This window comes from Schistocerca gregaria, chromosome 10 (genome assembly GCF_023897955.1).
Source record: "Schistocerca gregaria isolate iqSchGreg1 chromosome 10, iqSchGreg1.2, whole genome shotgun sequence".
Lineage (NCBI taxonomy): Eukaryota > Metazoa > Arthropoda > Insecta > Orthoptera > Acrididae > Schistocerca > Schistocerca gregaria.
The window spans coordinates 95,005,489-95,024,428 of record NC_064929.1 but is presented as its reverse complement, the minus strand read 5'-3'; positions in this window follow the sequence as shown (position 1 = coordinate 95,024,428).

The window sequence follows — 18,940 nt, the reverse complement described above, 5'->3', positions numbered from 1 at the left end:
TTTCACATGGATGCAAAGGATACTAGATATTAACGAACGGTGAATAAGACCATTTCTTAGCAACAGCCACGCTGTGCATTACGCACTCGTGTGAAGCCAATGAAATACTTCATGTGAGGCTCTAACTGTCGACCTTCGCTTTACAAAACTTAGGCACTCTTCTGGTGGTACCGACGCATACATACTGAAACGTCTTTGGATCGTCAGTGAGTACTTCATATTAGAAATTTCGTGTTCGCGCTGATATGCATCGAAGGGCCGATTTATCAGAGAAACTCAGTTCTGCGCCTAGCTACAGCATGTCGCCCAAGCAACACCAGGAAACGGGTTCAGCGGTGCTCGCCTTGCACTCGGCGTTTGGCGAATACAGAGCTATCGACTTCGGCATTTGGCGCCAGGAGGGAAGGCGACACATAACGGCGCAAGCATCGCGTAGCAGAAGGCGGTGGTGGTATGTCGGTCAGAACGGTTGCTTCCCAAGTAGCTGCTCCGGATTCGAAACCCGAAGATCGCACTGAAAATGTTTCCTTTACTCAGGAAGGTGTTTTCAACCATACGAATGCTTTCCCTTCGCGCCTCATAGGCTAGTGCGTATTACGATTCACAGCATCTTGTGTCCCCATGTGTCGACTTGTCTCGACTTTGCTCGGCTGACGCGAAAGCTGACGCTCGAAAATGGGGGTATATGTAGACGACAGTCGCTAGAAACGACTGGGAGAGGAGACATCGCCAAACACACAACGTACCCTTTCATTTGACTGTGGCCGCATGTCCCTGCATTTGCGTACTGTGAACTAGAGGGGGTCAGCGTGCTGGACCGTACCATTACTGCAAGCTGCACCAAAAACTAAGGAAAAAGGCAAAACCTCAAGTAACCAACAGCAATAGGACTTCCTTGTTCCTCACCCACCCGAGTACTAACGACGCCCAACGCTGCCTAATTTCGGTGATCGGACATTAGCCAGCGTCGTTGTCACGGCATACAAGTTGGCGAGAATGTTGCCCGACCTGCGGATGATTTAGTCCGTTTACAGATCACTTGGGACTTGCCTGGTAGTCTTACGCATTGCCTTTTAGGGTAACCACAACACAGCGACCACGGAAACGTCCGTGAGTAGCGCTAAAACTCGGCACGAGAAAAATATGTTCCGCTATTTCTTTTCGACCGATCGGGCTATCGGGCTTGCGACGCCTGCACTGCCACCACTGTCGTCTCTAGTAAAGTCCCCACGGTGTGTTTCTGCGTAATTTACTTGTTCTATAAGATCAAGGGAGTACGTTAGTCTCAGAATGTTTAAAATGCATTGTCAGATGTGGGGTTCAAACCCACGCCCCTTACAGTAACCAGAGCTTAAATCTGGCGCATTACACAGCTTGGCGAATCTGACGTACGACACAACCGCTCCAGTGACTTCCATCTTTATCAAGATCTCAGAAACCTCACTCCGAAATCTGTTTCTTTTTTCGGTAGGATGAATTTATGTCAGTTTAAGAGTATGTTAGACGCTATGTCAGATGTGGCGTGGGAAACGCCCCCTACCTTTCTGGAATCAATGTGGCGCGTTTGCTTCCGTCGCTTCCAGCTTCAACTGTAAGTAGCAAAACACTATTTAGTAATAGGAACACTTTCACATTGATGCAAAGGAAAGTAGATATTATTGAACGGCGAATAAGACCGTTTCCTAGCAACAGCCACGCTGTGCATTACGCACTCGTGTGAAGGCAATGAAATATTTCATGTGAGGCTCTAACTGTCCACCTTCGCTTTACAATACTTAGGCACCCTTCTGGTGGTACCGACGCGTACATACTGAAACGTCTTTGGATCGTCAGTGAGTACTTCATATTAGAAATTTCGTGTTCGCGCTGATGTGCATCGAAGGGCCGATTTATCAGAGAAACTCAGTTCTGCGCATAGCTACAGTATGTCGCCCAAGCAACACCAGGAAACGGGTTCAGCGGTGCTCGCCTTGCACTCGGCGTTTGGCGAATACCGAGTTATCGACTTCGGCATCTGGCGCCAGGAGGGAAGGCGACACATAACGGCGCAAGCATCGCGTAGCAGAAGGCGGTGGTGGTATGTCGGTCAGAACGGTTGCTTCCCAAGTAGCTGCACCGGATTCGAAACCCGAACATCGCACTGAAAATGTCTCCTTTACTCAGGAAGGTGTTTTCAACCATACGAATGCTTTCCCTTCGCGCCTCATAGGCTAGTGCGTATTACGATTCACAGCATCTTGTGTCCCCATGTGTCGACTTGTCCGGACTTTGCTCGGCTGACGCGAAAGCTGACGCTCGAAAATGGGGGTATTTGTATACGACATTCGCTAGAAACGACTGGGAGAGGAGACATCGCCAAACACACAACGGACCCTTTCATTTGACTGTGGCCGCATGTCCGTGCCTTTGCGTACCGAGAACTATAGGGGGGTCAGCGTGCTGGACCGTACCATTACTGCAAGCTGCACCAAAAAGTAAGGAAAAAGGCAAAACCTTATATAACCAACAGCACTAGGACTTCCTTGTTCCTCACCCACCCGAGTACTAACGACGCCCAACGCTGCCTAAATTCGGTGATCGGACATGAGCCAGCGTCGTTGTCACGGCATACAAGTTGGCGAGAATGTTGCCCGTCGTGCGGATGATTTAGTCCGTGTACAGATCACTTGGAACTTGCCTGGTAGTCTTTCGCGTTGCCTTTTAAGGCATCCACAACACAGCGACCACGGAAACGTCCGTGAGAAGAGCTAAAACTCGGCACGAGAAAAATATATTCCGCTATTTCTTTTCGACCGATCGGGCTATCGGGCTTGCGACGCCTGCACTGCCACCACTGTCGTCTCTAGTAAAGTCCCCACGGTGTGTTTCTGCGAAATTTTCTTGTTCTATAAGATCAAGGGAGTACGTTAGTCTCAGAATGTTTAAAATGCATTGCCAGATGTGGGGTTCAAACCCACTCCCCTTACAGTAACCAGAGCTTAAATCTGGCGCATTACACAGCTTGGCGAATCTGACGTACGACACAACCTCTCCAGTGACTTCCATCTTTATCAAGATCTCAGGAACCTCACTCCGAAATCTGTTTCTTTTTTCGGGATGATGAATTTATGTCAGTTTAAGTGTATGTAAGACGCTATGTCAGATTTGGCGTAGGAAACGCCCCCTCTCTTTCTGGAATCAATGTGGCGCGTTTGCTTCCGTCGCTTCCAGCTTCAACTGTAAGTAGCAAAACACTATTTAGTAATAGGAACACTTTCACATGGATGCAAAGGATACTAGATATTAACGAACGGTGAATAAGACCATTTCTTAGCAACAGACACGCTGTGCATTACGCACTCGTGTGAAGCCAATGAAATACTTCATGTGAGGCTCTAACTGTCGACCTTCGCTTTACAATACTTAGGCACTCTTCTGGTGGTACCGACGCATACATACTGAAACGTCTTTGGATCGTCAGTGAGTACTTCATATTAGAAATTTCGTGTTCGCGCTGATATGCATCGAAGGGCCGATTTATCAGAGAAACTCAGTTCTGCGCCTAGCTACAGCATGTCGCCCAAGCAACACCAGGAAACGGGTTCAGCGGTGCTCGCCTTGCACTCGGCGTTTGGCGAATACAGAGCTATCGACTTCGGCATTTGGCGCCAGGAGGGAAGGCGACACATAACGGCGCAAGCATCGCGTAGCAGAAGGCGGTGGTGGTATGTCGGTCAGAACGGTTGCTTCCCAAGTAGCTGCTCCGGATTCGAAACCCGAAGATCGCACTGAAAATGTTTCCTTTACTCAGGAAGGTGTTTTCAACCATACGAATGCTTTCCCTTCGCGCCTCATAGGCTAGTGCGTATTACGATTCACAGCATCTTGTGTCCCCATGTGTCGACTTGTCTCGACTTTGCTCGGCTGACGCGAAAGTTGACGCTCGAAAATGGGGGTATATGTAGACGACAGTCGCTAGAAACGACTGGGAGAGGAGACATCGCCAAACACACAACGTACCCTTTCATTTGACTGTGGCCGCATGTCCCTGCCTTTGCGTACTGTGAACTAGAGGGGGGTCAGCGTGCTGGACCGTACCATTACTGCAAGCTGCACCAAAAACTAAGGAAAAAGGCAAAACCTCAAGTAACCAACAGCACTAGGACTTCCTTGTTCCTCACCCACCCGAGTACTAACGACGCCCAACGCTGCCAAATTTCGGTGATCGGACATTAGCCAGCGTCGTTGTCACGGCATACAAGTTGGCGAGAATGTTGCCCGTCGTGCGGATGATTTAGTCCGTGTACAGATCACTTGGAACTTGCCTGGTAGTCTTTCGCGTTGCCTTTTAAGGTATCCACAACACAGCGACCACGGAAACGTCCGTGAGAAGAGCTAAAACTCGGCACGTGAAAAATATATTCCGCTATTTCTTTTCGACCGATCGGGCTATCGGGCTTGCGACGCCTGCACTGCCACCACTGTCGTCTCTAGTAAAGTCCCCACGGTGTGTTTCTGCGAAATTTTCTTGTTCTATAAGATCAAGGGAGTACGTTAGTCTCAGAATGTTTAAAATGCATTGCCAGATGTGGGGTTCAAACCCACTCCCCTTACAGTAACCAGAGCTTAAATATGGCGCCTTACACAGCTTGGCGAATCTGACGTACGACACAACCTCTCCAGTGACTTCCATCTTTATCAAGATCTCAGGAACCTCACTCCGAAATCTGTTTCTTTTTTCGGGATGATGAATTTATGTCAGTTTAAGTGTATGTAAGACGCTATGTCAGATTTGGCGTAGGAAACGCCCCCTCTCTTTCTGGAATCAATGTGGCGCGTTTGCTTCCGTCGCTTCCAGTTTCAACTGTAAGTAGCAAAACACTATTTAGTAATAGGAACACTTTCACATTGATGCAAAGGAAAGTAGATATTAATGAACGGCGAATAAGACCGTTTCCTAGCAACAGCCACGCTGTGCATTACGCACTCGTGTGAAGGCAATGAAATATTTCATGTGAGGCTCTAACTGTCCACCTTCGCTTTACAATACTTAGGCACCCTTCTGGTGGTACCGACGTGTACATACTGAAACGTCTTTGGATCGTCAGTGAGTACTTCATATTAGAAATTTCGTGTTCGCGCTGATGTGCATCGAAGGGCCGATTTATCAGAGAAACTCAGTTCTGCGCATAGCTACAGTATGTCGCCCAAGCAACACCAGGAAACGGGTTCAGCGGTGCTCGCCTTGCACTCGGCGTTTGGCGAATACCGAGTTATCGACTTCGGCATCTGGCGCCAGGAGGGAAAGCGACACATAACGGCGCAAGCATCGCGTAGCAGAAGGCGGTGGTGGTATGTCGGTCAGAACGGTTGATTCCCAAGTAGCTGCACCGGATTCGAAACCCGAACATCGCACTGAAAATGTCTCCTTTACTCAGGAAGGTGTTTTCAACCATACGAATGCTTTCCCTTCGCGCCTCATAGGCTAGTGCGTATTACGATTCACAGCATCTTGTGTCCCCATGTGTCGACTTGTCCGGACTTTGCTCGGCTGACGCGAAAGCTGACGCTCGAAAATGGGGGTATTTGTATACGACATTCGCTAGAAACGACTGGGAGAGGAGACATCGCCAAACACACAACGGACCCTTTCATTTGACTGTGGCCGCATGTCCGTGCCTTTGCGTACCGAGAACTATAGGGGGGTCAGCGTGCTGGACCGTACCATTACTGCAAGCTGCACCAAAAAGTAAGGAAAAAGGCAAAACCTTATATAACCAACAGCACTAGGACTTCCTTGTTCCTCACCCACCCGAGTACTAACGACGCCCAACGCTGCCTAAATTCGGTGATCGGACATGAGCCAGCGTCGTTGTCACGGCATACAAGTTGGCGAGAATGTTGCCCGTCGTGCGGATGATTTAGTCCGTGTACAGATCACTTGGAACTTGCCTGGTAGTCTTTCGCGTTGCCTTTTAAGGTACCCACAACACAGCGACCACGGAAACGTCCGTGAGAAGAGCTAAAACTCGGCACGAGAAAAATATATTCCGCTATTTCTTTTCGACCGATCGGGCTATCGGGCTTGCGACGCCTGCACTGCCACCACTGTCGTCTCTAGTAAAGTCCCCACGGTGTGTTTCTGCGAAATTTTCTTGTTCTATAAGATCAAGGGAGTACGTTAGTCTCAGAATGTTTAAAATGCATTGCCAGATGTGGGGTTCAAACCCACTCCCCTTACAGTAACCAGAGCTTAAATATGACGCCTTACACAGCTTGGCGAATCTGACGTACGACACAACCTCTCCAGTGACTTCCATCTTTATCAAGATCTGAGGAATCTCACTCCGAAATCTGTTTCTTTTTTCGGGATGATGAATTTATGTCAGTTTAAGTGTATGTAAGACGCTATGTCAGATTTGGCGTAGGAAACGCCCCCTCTCTTTCTGGAATCAATGTGGCGCGTTTGCTTCCGTCGCTTCCAGTTTCAACTGTAAGTAGCAAAACACTATTTAGTAATAGGAACACTTTCACATGGATGCAAAGGAAACTAGATATTAACGAACGGTGAATAAGACCATTTCTTAGCAACAGCCACGCTGCGCATTACGCACTCGTGTGAAGCCAATGAAATACTTCATGTGAGGCTCTAACTGTCCACCTTCGCTTTACAATACTTAGGCACTCTTCTGGTGGTACCGACGCATACATACTGAAACGTCTTTGGATCGTCAGTGAGTACTTCATATTAGAAATTTCGTGTTCGCGCTGATATGCATCGAAGGGCCGATTTATCAGAGAAACTCAGTTCTGCGCCTAGCTACAGCATGTCGCCCAAGCAACACCAGGAAACGGGTTCAGCGGTGCTCGCCTTGCACTCGGCGTTTGGCGAATACAGAGCTATCGACTTCGGCATTTGGCGCCAGGAGGGAAGGCGACACATAACGGCGCAAGCATCGCGTAGCAGAAGGCGGTGGTGGTATGTCGGTCAGAACGGTTGCTTCCCAAGTAGCTGCTCCGGATTCGAAACCCGAAGATAGCACTGAAAATGTTTCCTTTACTCAGGAAGGTGTTTTCAACCATACGAATGCTTTCCCTTCGCGCCTCATAGGCTAGTGCGTATTACGATTCACAGCATCTTGTGTCCCCATGTGTCGACTTGTCTCGACTTTGCTCGGCTGACGCGAAAGCTGACGCTCGAAAATGGGGGTATATGTAGACGACAGTCGCTAGAAACGACTGGGAGAGGAGACATCGCCAAACACACAACGGACCCTTTCATTTGACTGTGGCCGCATGTCCCTGCCTTTGCGTACTGTGAACTAGAGGGGGGTCAGCGTGCTGGACCGTACCATTACTGCAAGCTGCACCAAAAAGTAAGGAAAAAGGCAAAACCTTATATAACCAACAGCACTAGGACTTCCTTGTTCCTCACCCACCCGAGTACTAACGACGCCCAACGCTGCCTAAATTCGGTGATCGGACATGAGCCAGCGTCGTTGTCACGGCATACAAGTTGGCGAGAATGTTGCCCGTCGTGCGGATGATTTAGTCCGTGTACAGATCACTTGGAACTTGCCTGGTAGTCTTTCGCGTTGCCTTTTAAGGCATCCACAACACAGCGACCACGGAAACGTCCGTGAGAAGAGCTAAAACTCGGCACGAGAAAAATATATTCCGCTATTTCTTTTCGACCGATCGGGCTATCGGGCTTGCGACGCCTGCACTGCCACCACTGTCGTCTCTAGTAAAGTCCCCACGGTGTGTTTCTGCGAAATTTTCTTGTTCTATAAGATCAAGGGAGTACGTTAGTCTCAGAATGTTTAAAATGCATTGCCAGATGTGGGGTTCAAACCCACTCCCCTTACAGTAACCAGAGCTTAAATATGGCGCCTTACACAGCTTGGCGAATCTGACGTACGACACAACCTCTCCAGTGACTTCCATCTTTATCAAGATCTCAGGAACCTCACTCCGAAATCTGTTTCTTTTTTCGGGATGATGAATTTATGTCAGTTTAAGTGTATGTAAGACGCTATGTCAGATTTGGCGTAGGAAACGCCCCCTCTCTTTCTGGAATCAATGTGGCGCGTTTGCTTCCGTCGCTTCCAGTTTCAACTGTAAGTAGCAAAACACTATTTAGTAATAGGAACACTTTCACATTGATGCAAAGGAAAGTAGATATTAATGAACGGCGAATAAGACCGTTTCCTAGCAACAGCCACGCTGTGCATTACGCACTCGTGTGAAGGCAATGAAATATTTCATGTGAGGCTCTAACTGTCCACCTTCGCTTTACAATACTTAGGCACCCTTCTGGTGGTACCGACGTGTACATACTGAAACGTCTTTGGATCGTCAGTGAGTACTTCATATTAGAAATTTCGTGTTCGCGCTGATGTGCATCGAAGGGCCGATTTATCAGAGAAACTCAGTTCTGCGCATAGCTACAGTATGTCGCCCAAGCAACACCAGGAAACGGGTTCAGCGGTGCTCGCCTTGCACTCGGCGTTTGGCGAATACCGAGTTATCGACTTCGGCATCTGGCGCCAGGAGGGAAAGCGACACATAACGGCGCAAGCATCGCGTAGCAGAAGGCGGTGGTGGTATGTCGGTCAGAACGGTTGATTCCCAAGTAGCTGCACCGGATTCGAAACCCGAACATCGCACTGAAAATGTCTCCTTTACTCAGGAAGGTGTTTTCAACCATACGAATGCTTTCCCTTCGCGCCTCATAGGCTAGTGCGTATTACGATTCACAGCATCTTGTGTCCCCATGTGTCGACTTGTCCGGACTTTGCTCGGCTGACGCGAAAGCTGACGCTCGAAAATGGGGGTATTTGTATACGACATTCGCTAGAAACGACTGGGAGAGGAGACATCGCCAAACACACAACGGACCCTTTCATTTGACTGTGGCCGCATGTCCGTGCCTTTGCGTACCGAGAACTATAGGGGGGTCAGCGTGCTGGACCGTACCATTACTGCAAGCTGCACCAAAAAGTAAGGAAAAAGGCAAAACCTTATATAACCAACAGCACTAGGACTTCCTTGTTCCTCACCCACCCGAGTACTAACGACGCCCAACGCTGCCTAAATTCGGTGATCGGACATGAGCCAGCGTCGTTGTCACGGCATACAAGTTGGCGAGAATGTTGCCCGTCGTGCGGATGATTTAGTCCGTGTACAGATCACTTGGAACTTGCCTGGTAGTCTTTCGCGTTGCCTTTTAAGGTACCCACAACACAGCGACCACGGAAACGTCCGTGAGAAGAGCTAAAACTCGGCACGAGAAAAATATATTCCGCTATTTCTTTTCGACCGATCGGGCTATCGGGCTTGCGACGCCTGCACTGCCACCACTGTCGTCTCTAGTAAAGTCCCCACGGTGTGTTTCTGCGAAATTTTCTTGTTCTATAAGATCAAGGGAGTACGTTAGTCTCAGAATGTTTAAAATGCATTGCCAGATGTGGGGTTCAAACCCACTCCCCTTACAGTAACCAGAGCTTAAATATGACGCCTTACACAGCTTGGCGAATCTGACGTACGACACAACCTCTCCAGTGACTTCCATCTTTATCAAGATCTGAGGAATCTCACTCCGAAATCTGTTTCTTTTTTCGGGATGATGAATTTATGTCAGTTTAAGTGTATGTAAGACGCTATGTCAGATTTGGCGTAGGAAACGCCCCCTCTCTTTCTGGAATCAATGTGGCGCGTTTGCTTCCGTCGCTTCCAGTTTCAACTGTAAGTAGCAAAACACTATTTAGTAATAGGAACACTTTCACATGGATGCAAAGGAAACTAGATATTAACGAACGGTGAATAAGACCATTTCTTAGCAACAGCCACGCTGCGCATTACGCACTCGTGTGAAGCCAATGAAATACTTCATGTGAGGCTCTAACTGTCCACCTTCGCTTTACAATACTTAGGCACTCTTCTGGTGGTACCGACGCATACATACTGAAACGTCTTTGGATCGTCAGTGAGTACTTCATATTAGAAATTTCGTGTTCGCGCTGATATGCATCGAAGGGCCGATTTATCAGAGAAACTCAGTTCTGCGCCTAGCTACAGCATGTCGCCCAAGCAACACCAGGAAACGGGTTCAGCGGTGCTCGCCTTGCACTCGGCGTTTGGCGAATACAGAGCTATCGACTTCGGCATTTGGCGCCAGGAGGGAAGGCGACACATAACGGCGCAAGCATCGCGTAGCAGAAGGCGGTGGTGGTATGTCGGTCAGAACGGTTGCTTCCCAAGTAGCTGCTCCGGTTTCGAAACCCGAAGATAGCACTGAAAATGTTTCCTTTACTCAGGAAGGTGTTTTCAACCATACGAATGCTTTCCCTTCGCGCCTCATAGGCTAGTGCGTATTACGATTCACAGCATCTTGTGTCCCCATGTGTCGACTTGTCTCGACTTTGCTCGGCTGACGCGAAAGCTGACGCTCGAAAATGGGGGTATATGTAGACGACAGTCGCTAGAAACGACTGGGAGAGGAGACATCGCCAAACACACAACGGACCCTTTCATTTGACTGTGGCCGCATGTCCCTGCCTTTGCGTACTGTGAACTAGAGGGGGGTCAGCGTGCTGGACCGTACCATTACTGCAAGCTGCACCAAAAAGTAAGGAAAAAGGCAAAACCTTATATAACCAACAGCACTAGGACTTCCTTGTTCCTCACCCACCCGAGTACTAACGACGCCCAACGCTGCCTAAATTCGGTGATCGGACATGAGCCAGCGTCGTTGTCACGGCATACAAGTTGGCGAGAATGTTGCCCGTCGTGCGGATGATTTAGTCCGTGTACAGATCACTTGGAACTTGCCTGGTAGTCTTTCGCGTTGCCTTTTAAGGCATCCACAACACAGCGACCACGGAAACGTCCGTGAGAAGAGCTAAAACTCGGCACGAGAAAAATATATTCCGCTATTTCTTTTCGACCGATCGGGCTATCGGGCTTGCGACGCCTGCACTGCCACAACTGTCGTCTCTAGTAAAGTCCCCACGGTGTGTTTCTGCGAAATTTTCTTGTTCTATAAGATCAAGGGAGTACGTTAGTCTCAGAATGTTTAAAATGCATTGCCAGATGTGGGGTTCAAACCCACTCCCCTTACAGTAACCAGAGCTTAAATATGACGCCTTACACAGCTTGGCGAATCTGACGTACGACACAACCTCTCCAGTGACTTCCATCTTTATCAAGATCTCAGGAACCTCACTCCGAAATCTGTTTCTTTTTTCGGGATGATGAATTTATGTCAGTTTAAGTGTATGTAAGACGCTATGTCAGATTTGGCGTAGGAAACGCCCCCTCTCTTTCTGGAATCAATGTGGCGCGTTTGCTTCCGTCGCTTCCAGTTTCAACTGTAAGTAGCAAAACACTATTTAGTAATAGGAACACTTTCACATGGATGCAAAGGATACTAGATATTAACGAACGGTGAATAAGACCATTTCTTAGCAACAGCCACGCTGTGCATTACGCACTCGTGTGAAGCCAATGAAATACTTCATGTGAGGCTCTAACTGTCGACCTTCGCTTTACAATACTTAGGCACTCTTCTGGTGGTACCGACGCATACATACTGAAACGTCTTTGGATCGTCAGTGAGTACTTCATATTAGAAATTTCGTGTTCGCGCTGATATGCATCGAAGGGCCGATTTATCAGAGAAACTCAGTTCTGCGCCTAGCTACAGCATGTCGCCCAAGCAACACCAGGAAACGGGTTCAGCGGTGCTCGCCTTGCACTCGGCGTTTGGCGAATACAGAGCTATCGACTTCGGCATTTGGCGCCAGGAGGGAAGGCGACACATAACGGCGCAAGCATCGCGTAGCAGAAGGCGGTGGTGGTATGTCGGTCAGAACGGTTGCTTCCCAAGTAGCTGCTCCGGATTCGAAACCCGAAGATCGCACTGAAAATGTTTCCTTTACTCAGGAAGGTGTTTTTAACCATACGAATGCTTTCCCTTCGCGCCTCATAGGCTAGTGCGTATTACGATTCACAGCATCTTGTGTCCCCATGTGTCGACTTGTCTCGACTTTGCTCGGCTGACGCGAAAGTTGACGCTCGAAAATGGGGGTATATTTAGACGTTAGTCGCTAGAAACGACTGGGAGAGGAGACATCGCCAAACACACAACGTACCCTTTCATTTGACTGTGGCCGCATGTCCCTGCCTTTGCGTACTGTGAACTAGAGGGGGGTCAGCGTGCTGGACCGTACCATTACTGCAAGCTGCACCAAAAACTAAGGAAAAAGGCAAAACCTCAAGTAACCAACAGCACTAGGACTTCCTTGTTCCTCACCCACCCGAGTACTAACGACGCCCAACGCTGCCAAATTTCGGTGATCGGACATTAGCCAGCGTCGTTGTCACGGCATACAAGTTGGCGAGAATGTTGCCCGACCTGCGGATGATTTAGTCCGTTTACAGATCACTTGGGACTTGCCTGGTAGTCTTACGCATTGCCTTTTAGGGTAACCACAACACAGCGACCACGGAAACGCCCGTGAGTAGCGCTAAAACTCGGCACGAGAAAAATATGTTCCGCTATTTCTTTTCGACCGATCGGGCTATCGGGCTTGCGACGCCTGCACTGCCACCACTGTCGTCTCTAGTAAAGTCCCCACGGTGTGTTTCTGCGTAATTTACTTGTTCTATAAGATCAAGGGAGTACGTTAGTCTCAGAATGTTTAAAATGCATTGTCAGATGTGGGGTTCAAACCCACGCCCCTTACAGTAACCAGAGCTTAAATCTGGCGCATTACACAGCTTGGCGAATCTGACGTACGACACAACCGCTCCAGTGACTTCCATCTTTATCAAGATCTTAGGAACCTCACTCCGAAATCTGTTTCTTTTTTCGGTAGGATGAATTTATGTCAGTTTAAGAGTATGTTAGACGCTATGTCAGATGTGGCGTGGGAAACGCCCGCTACCTTTCTGGAATCAATGTGGCGCGTTTGCTTCCGTCGCTTCCAGCTTCAACTGTAAGTAGCAAAACACTATTTAGTAATAGGAACACTTTCACATTGATGCAAAGGAAAGTAGATATTAACGAACGGCGAATAAGACCGTTTCCTAGCAACAGCCACGCTGTGCATTACGCACTCGTGTGAAGGCAATGAAATATTTCATGTGAGGCTCTAACTGTCGACCTTCGCTTTACAATACTTAGGCACCCTTCTGGTGGTACCGACGCATACATACTGAAACGTCTTTGGATCGTCAGTGAGTACTTCATATTAGAAATTTCCTGTTCGCGCTGATGTGCATCGAAGGGCCGATTTATCAGAGAAACTCAGTTCTGCGCATAGCTACAGTATGTCGCCCAAGCAACACCAGGAAACGGGTTCAGCGGTGCTCGCCTTGCACTCGGCGTTTGGCGAATACCGAGTTATCGACTTCGGCATCTGGCGCCAGTAGGGAAGGCGACACATAACGGCGCAAGCATCGCGTAGCAGAAGGCGGTGGTGGTATGTCGGTCAGAACGGTTGCTTCCCAAGTAGCTGCACCGGATTCGAAACCCGAACATCGCACTGAAAATGTCTCCTTTACTCAGGAAGGTGTTTTCAACCATACGAATGCTTTCCCTTCGCGCCTCATAGGCTAGTGCGTATTACGATTCACAGCATCTTGTGTCCCCATGTGTCGACTTGTCCGGACTTTGCTCGGCTGACGCGAAAGCTGACGCTCGAAAATGGGGGTATTTGTATACGACATTCGCTAGAAACGACTGGGAGAGGAGACATCGCCAAACACACAACGGACCCTTTCATTTGACTGTGGCCGCATGTCCGTGCCTTTGCGTACCGAGAACTAGAGGGGGGTCAGCGTGCTGGACCGTACCATTACTGCAAGCTGCACCAAAAAGTAAGGAAAAAGGCAAAACCTTATATAACCAACAGCACTAGGACTTCCTTGTTCCTCACCCACCCGAGTACTAACGACGCCCAACGCTGCCTAAATTCGGTGATCGGACATGAGCCAGCGTCGTTGTCACGGCATACAAGTTGGCGAGAATGTTGCCCGTCGTGCGGATGATTTAGTCCGTGTACAGATCACTTGGAACTTGCCTGGTAGTCTTTCGCGTTGCCTTTTAAGGCATCCACAACACAGCGACCACGGAAACGTCCGTGAGAAGAGCTAAAACTCGGCACGAGAAAAATATATTCCGCTATTTCTTTTCGACCGATCGGGCTATCGGGCTTGCGACGCCTGCACTGCCACAACTGTCGTCTCTAGTAAAGTCCCCACGGTGTGTTTCTGCGAAATTTTCTTGTTCTATAAGATCAAGGGAGTACGTTAGTCTCAGAATGTTTAAAATGCATTGCCAGATGTGGGGTTCAAACCCACTCCCCTTACAGTAACCAGAGCTTAAATATGACGCCTTACACAGCTTGGCGAATCTGACGTACGACACAACCTCTCCAGTGACTTCCATCTTTATCAAGATCTCAGGAACCTCACTCCGAAATCTGTTTCTTTTTTCGGGATGATGAATTTATGTCAGTTTAAGTGTATGTAAGACGCTATGTCAGATTTGGCGTAGGAAACGCCCCCTCTCTTTCTGGAATCAATGTGGCGCGTTTGCTTCCGTCGCTTCCAGTTTCAACTGTAAGTAGCAAAACACTGTTTAGTAATAGGAACACTTTCACATGGATGCAAAGGATACTAGATATTAACGAACGGTGAATAAGACCATTTCTTAGCAACAGCCACGCTGTGCATTACGCACTCGTGTGAAGCCAATGAAATACTTCATGTGAGGCTCTAACTGTCGACCTTCGCTTTACAATACTTAGGCACTCTTCTGGTGGTACCGACGCATACATACTGAAACGTCTTTGGATCGTCAGTGAGTACTTCATATTAGAAATTTCGTGTTCGCGCTGATATGCATCGAAGGGCCGATTTATCAGAGAAACTCAGTTCTGCGCCTAGCTACAGCATGTCGCCCAAGCAACACCAGGAAACGGGTTCAGCGGTGCTCGCCTTGCACTCGGCGTTTGGCGAATACAGAGCTATCGACTTCGGCATTTGGCGCCAGGAGGGAAGGCGACACATAACGGCGCAAGCATCGCGTAGCAGAAGGCGGTGGTGGTATGTCGGTCAGAACGGTTGCTTCCCAAGTAGCTGCTCCGGATTCGAAACCCGAAGATCGCACTGAAAATGTTTCCTTTACTCAGGAAGGTGTTTTCAACCATACGAATGCTTTCCCTTCGCGCCTCATAGGCTAGTGCGTATTACGATTCACAGCATCTTGTGTCCCCATGTGTCGACTTGTCTCGACTTTGCTCGGCTGACGCGAAAGTTGACGCTCGAAAATGGGGGTATATGTAGACGACAGTCGCTAGAAACGAGTGGGAGAGGAGACATCGCCAAACACACAACGTACCCTTTCATTTGACTGTGGCCGCATGTCCCTGCCTTTGCGTACTGTGAACTAGAGGGGGGTCAGCGTGCTGGACCGTACCATTACTGCAAGCTGCACCAAAAACTAAGGAAAAAGGCAAAACCTCAAGTAACCAACAGCACTAGGACTTCCTTGTTCCTCACCCACCCGAGTACTAACGACGCCCAACGCTGCCAAATTTCGGTGATCGGACATTAGCCAGCGTCGTTGTCACGGCATACAAGTTGGCGAGAATGTTGCCCGACCTGCGGATGATTTAGTCCGTTTACAGATCACTTGGGACTTGCCTGGTAGTCTTACGCATTGCCTTTTAGGGTAACCACAACACAGCGACCACGGAAACGCCCGTGAGTAGCGCTAAAACTCGGCACGAGAAAAATATGTTCCGCTATTTCTTTTCGACCGATCGGGCTATCGGGCTTGCGACGCCTGCACTGCCACCACTGTCGTCTCTAGTAAAGTCCCCACGGTGTGTTTCTGCGTAATTTACTTGTTCTATAAGATCAAGGGAGTACGTTAGTCTCAGAATGTTTAAAATGCATTGTCAGATGTGGGGTTCAAACCCACGCCCCTTACAGTAACCAGAGCTTAAATCTGGCGCATTACACAGCTTGGCGAATCTGACGTACGACACAACCGCTCCAGTGACTTCCATCTTTATCAAGATCTTAGGAACCTCACTCCGAAATCTGTTTCTTTTTTCGGTAGGATGAATTTATGTCAGTTTAAGAGTATGTTAGACGCTATGTCAGATGTGGCGTGGGAAACGCCCGCTACCTTTCTGGAATCAATGTGGCGCGTTTGCTTCCGTCGCTTCCAGCTTCAACTGTAAGTAGCAAAACACTATTTAGTAATAGGAACACTTTCACATTGATGCAAAGGAAAGTAGATATTAACGAACGGCGAATAAGACCGTTTCCTAGCAACAGCCACGCTGTGCATTACGCACTCGTGTGAAGGCAATGAAATATTTCATGTGAGGCTCTAACTGTCGACCTTCGCTTTACAATACTTAGGCACCCTTCTGGTGGTACCGACGCATACATACTGAAACGTCTTTGGATCGTCAGTGAGTACTTCATATTAGAAATTTCCTGTTCGCGCTGATGTGCATCGAAGGGCCGATTTATCAGAGAAACTCAGTTCTGCGCATAGCTACAGTATGTCGCCCAAGCAACACCAGGAAACGGGTTCAGCGGTGCTCGCCTTGCACTCGGCGTTTGGCGAATACCGAGTTTTCGACTTCGGCATCTGGCGCCAGGAGGGAAAGCGACACATAACGGCGCAAGCATCGCGTAGCAGAAGGCGGTGGTGGTATGTCGGTCAGAACGGTTGATTCCCAAGTAGCTGCACCGGATTCGAAACCCGAACATCGCACTGAAAATGTCTCCTTTACTCAGGAAGGTGTTTTCAACCATACGAATGCTTTCCCTTCGCGCCTCATAGGCTAGTGCGTATTACGATTCACAGCATCTTGTGTCCCCATGTGTCGACTTGTCCGGACTTTGCTCGGCTGACGCGAAAGCTGACGCTCGAAAATGGGGGTATTTGTATACGACATTCGCTAGAAACGACTGGGAGAGGAGACATCGCCAAACACACAACGGACCCTTTCATTTGACTGTGGCCGCATGTCCGTGCCTTTGCGTACCGAGAACTGTAGGGGGGTCAGCGTGCTGGACCGTACCATTACTGCAAGCTGCACCAAAAAGTAAGGAAAAAGGCAAAACCTTATATAACCAACAGCACTAGGACTTCCTTGTTCCTCACCCACCCGAGTACTAACGACGCCCAACGCTGCCTAATTTCGGTGATCGGACATTAGCCAGCGTCATTGTCACGGCATACAAGTTGGCGAGAATGTTGCCCGACCTGCGGATGTCTTAGTCCGTTTACAGATCACTTGGGACTTGCCTGGTAGTCTTACGCATTGCCTTTTAGGGTAACCACAACACAGCGACCACGGAAACATCCGTGAGTAGAGCTAAAACTCGGCACGAGAAAAATATGTTCCGCTATTTCTTTTCGACCGATCGGGCTATCGGGCTTGCGACGCCTGCACTGCCACCACTGTCGTCTCTAGTAAAGTCCCCACGGTGTGTTTCTGCGTAATTTACTTGTTCTATAAGATCAAGGGAGTACGTTAGTCTCAGAATGTTTAAAATGCATTGTCAGATGTGGGGTTCAAACCCACGCCCTTTACAGTAACCAGAGCTTAAATGTGGCGCCTTACACAGCTTGGCGAATCTGACGTACGACACAACCGCTCCAGGGAGTTCCATCTTTATCAAGATCTCAGAAACCTCACTCCGAAATCTGTTCCTTTTTTCGGTAGGATGAATTTATGTCAGTTTAAGAGTATGTAAGACGCTATGTCAGATGTGGCGTAGGAAACGCCCCCTCCCTTTCTGGAATCAATGTGGCGCGTTTGCTTCCGTCGCTTCCAGTTTCAACTGTAAGTAGCAAAACACTATTTAGTAATAGGAACACTTTCACATTGATGCAAAGGAAACTAGATATTAACGAACGGCGAATAAGACCACTTCCTAGCAACAGCCACGCTGTGCATTACGCACTCGTGTGAAGCCAATGAAATACTTCATGTGAGGCTTTAACTGTCGACCTTCGCTTTACAATACTTAGCCACTCTTCTGGTGGTACCGACGCGTACATACTGAAACGTCTTTGGATCGTCAGTGAGTACTTCATATTAGAAATCTCGTGTTCACGCTGACGTGCATTGAAGGGCCGATTTATCAGAGAAACTCAGTTCTGCGCCTAGGTACAGTATGTCACCCTAGCAACACCAGGAAACAGGTTCAGCGGTGCTCGCCTTGCACTCGGCGTTTGGCGAATACAGAGCTATCGACTTCGGCATCTGGCGCCAGGAGGGAAGGCGACACATAACGGCGCAAGCATCGCGTAGCAGAAGGCGGTGGTGGTATGTCGGTCAGAATGGTTGCTTCCCAAGTAGCTGCTGCGGATTCGAAACCCGAACATCGAACTGAAAATGTCTCCTTTACTCAGGAAGGTGTTTTCAACCATACGAATGCTTTCCCTTCGCGCCTCATAGGCTAGTGCGTATTACGATTCACAGCATCTTGTGTCCCCATGTGTCGACTTGTCTCGACTTTGCTCGGCTGACGCGATAGCTGACGCTCGAAAACGGGGGTATATGTAGACGACATTCGCTAGAAACGACTGGGAGAGGAGACATCGTCAAACACACAACGGACCCTTTCATTTGACTGTGGCCGCATGTCCGTGCCTTTGCGTACCGAGAACTAGAGGGGGGTCAGCGTGCTGGACCGTACCATTACTGCAAGCTGCACCAAAAGTAAGGAAAAAGGCAAAACCTTAAGTAACCAACAGCACTAGGACTTAATTGTTCCTCACCCACCCGAGTACTAACGACGCCCAACGCTGCCTAATTTCGGTGATCGGACATTAGCCAGCGTCGTTGTCACGGCATACAAGTTGGCGAGAATGTTGCCCGACGTGCGGATGTCTTAGTCCGTGTACAGATCACTTGGG